Below are 3,351 nucleotides of genomic sequence, written 5' to 3' on the forward strand. Positions count from 1 at the left end.
TGAGGAAACAGAAGGTGCTCAGGGAAATCTGCTCTCACAGGAGTGACCCGTCTTCCTTCCCAGAAAATCAAAGCACTTCATGTCAGAACATGAGAGCTGGCTAAAAACCCTTCCCAAACCCAGCTGTATGTCAGGAAAACCAGTTCATATTCCCACCACTCTCTGTGGGGAAAGCCATCCCAGCAACTGCACAAACCAAGAGATTGTTGGACACTTACAGAGTTCTCCAGCCACGTTTGCTGTGAACAGACCATCAGATAATCCCCAGTCCTTGCTCACGTCATCTCCATCCCCTCAACAGATTCACTGTCTAACGTCCCCACCAATGCTCTCCTCCCTTCTCCCTCCCAGCTTTGCTGACCCAGCTTTCTCAAGTTCTCAGTTTAAAACCTTCTCTGAAAATTCTCCAAATCACAGAATCATGGAATGCCTTGGAGGGACCCTAAAGCTCACACAGTCCCACCCCCTGCCATGGCAGGGACACCTTCCACTATGCCAGGCTGCTCCAAGCCCTGTCCAACCTGGCCTGGAACACTTCCAGGGATCCAGGGGCAGCCACAGCTTCGCTGGGCAGCCTGTGGCAGAGCCTGCCCACCCTCACAGGGAAGGATTTCTCCCACATAGCCCATGTGAGCCTGCCCTCTGGCACTGGGAAGCCATTCCTCTCTGTCCTGTCAGTCCAAGCCCTTGTCTAAAGTCCCCTTCCAGCCCTCTGGAACTACGATTGCAATCCCACTGCTGGGGCCATGGATCCCACTGCTGGGACTGTGACTGACTTCTGAATGGTGATCCCACTGCTGGGACCATGACTGACTCCTGCATGGTGATCCCACTGCTGGGACCACGGATCCCACTGCTGGGACCATGACTGACTTCTGAATGGTGATCCCATTGCTGGGACCATGGATCCCACTGCTGGGACCATGGATCCCACTGCTGGGACAATGACTGACTCCAGCAATTCAGCAGCCCAGTGCTGGCACTGCTGGCACCCCAATTCCAGCCTGATCCAGTGCTGGCACCCCAATTCCAGCCTGATCCAGTGCTGGCACCCCAATTCCAGCCTGATCCAGCGCTGGCACCCCAATTCCAGCCTGATCCAGCGCTGGCACCCCCAGCTCAGCCCCAGCAGCAGGACTTGGCGCTGCCTTTGGTGCTCACATGGGTTCTGGTGGCACCATCCACCAAAAAAGAGCTGGTTCCTTCTCTCAACTCCACATTTCCCACCGACCACCCAAAAGCCAGCAGGGACAACCCCCAGCCTGTGGTCCTGGACATGTTCCTGTGGAAGTCTTTGCTCTAAGTAAAAGGATCCATGGAAAAACCTCCGTTCAGAGCAGGAGCCACCACCTAAAGCAAAGCTTCTCCTGCATTGTCACAGAACCATGGAATGGTTTGGGTTGGAGGGACTCTAAAGCTCATCCCATTCCACGCCCTGCCATGGCAGGGACACCTTCCACCACCCCAGGTTGCTCCAGCCTGGCCTTGGACACTTCCAGGGATGGGGCAGCCACAGCTTCCCTTGCCAGCCCAGCCATTCCAGGATATATCCTCAATATTCTGACTCCTATTTCACAGCAAGAATGAGACTCCTGGTTCTCTGAGGGGTTGTGAACATGGAGCAGACAGAACACAAACCCTCCCAAGACAAAATCCTGCTCTCCAGGTGTCTGGACAGCACCCAGAGCTGCAGGTGCTCCCCACGGCTGGAGTGGGACACAAGGAACACACGGATGATGGCAACACCAGGGCACCAACAGGGACACGGGACCAGAGGAGGCTGGAGCTGCAAACTGCAGCACACAGAGCCACAGCCAAGCTGAAAACCAGACCAGCAAAGCGATGTGGAATCATGGAATTGCTGAGATTGGAAAAGCCCTCCCAGCCCACCGAGTCCAACTGTCGCCAGCACTGCCCAGGCCAGCAGTGACCATGTCCCCAGATGCCATCTCCACCTGGCCACCCAGCACACCAAGGGGCAGGATCCTGGAACCCCTGAGAACCCCACCCAGCACACCAAGGATCCATCCTGCATTCCCTGAGAATCCCACCCAGCACACCAAGGATCCATCCTGCATTCCCTGAGAACCCCACCCAGCACACCAAGGGACAGGATCCTGGAACCCCTGAGAACCCCACCCAGCACACCCAGGGGCAGGATCCTGGAACCCTTGAGAATCCCACACAGCACACCCAGGGACAGGATCCTGGAACCCCTGAGAATCCCACCCAGCACACCAAGGATCCATCCTGCATTCCCTGAGAATCCCACCCAGCACACCAAGGTCCCATCCTGGAACCCCTGAGAACCCCCCACACATCCCCTGGCCCTGCTCTGTCCCACAGCACACCACGGTACCCAGACTGTCCATAACTCTCTGTTTTTATTGTCTCACATTGTCCTAATCCTAATTGTTCAAATTTTTATTACTCTAATTATATTACTACTTTTATAACCATTTTATTACTATTAAACTTTCGAAATCCTAGAAACAAGTGATTGGCGTTTTCCACACTATTTTTATAACCATTTTGTCACCGTTAAACTTTTGAGATTTTAAAAACAAGCGACTGGCGTTTCTCACAAAAACCAACAGCCCCTCACGAAATTCCTGCTCTCTCACACCTGCAGCCACCCAGCAAAGAGCCAAAAATGTCCCAGAGCCCACAAAGAACTCCCGGAAAACCAGGGAGTTCAGGTTTTATCCAGGAGGATTTGGGAACAGGAGCCCAAAACAGCATTTAAACAAGTGGATTTGGGAATGGGAGCCCAAAACAGCATTTAAACAAGTGGATTTGGGAATGGGAGCCCAAAACCAGCATTTAAAGCAATGGATTTGGGAAACCCAGCCCAAAGCGTGCATTTAAAGAGGGAAATTTGGGAATAGGAGCAAAAGTAGTATTTAAACAAGGGGATTTGGAAAACCTAGCTCAACTTGAAGCATTCAAACAGAGGAATTTGGGAATGGGGACCCAAAACAGCATTTAAACAAGCGGATTTGGGAATCCAACACCGAGCACTCAGACGAATTTAGGAACGGGAGCACAAAAACAGCACAAAACAAGTGGATTTAGGGAATCTAGCCCAACAGTGAGCACTTAAACAGGCGGATTTGGGAACGGGAGCCCAAAAGCAGCGTTTAAACGAGTGGATTTGGGAATAGGAGCCCAACACCGAGCACTTAAACAGGCGAATTTGGGAACGGGAGCCCAAAGAGAAGCGTTTAAAGTGCTGCATTTGGAAATAGGAGCCCAAAGAAGTGTTTAAAGTAATGGATTTGGGAATAGGAACCTAAAGAAGCGTTTAAAGCAATGGATTTGGGAACAGGAGCCCAAAGAAGCGTTTAAAGC

Source organism: Geospiza fortis, unplaced genomic scaffold (assembly GCF_000277835.1).
Source record: "Geospiza fortis unplaced genomic scaffold, GeoFor_1.0 scaffold1056, whole genome shotgun sequence".
Classification (NCBI taxonomy): domain Eukaryota; kingdom Metazoa; phylum Chordata; class Aves; order Passeriformes; family Thraupidae; genus Geospiza; species Geospiza fortis.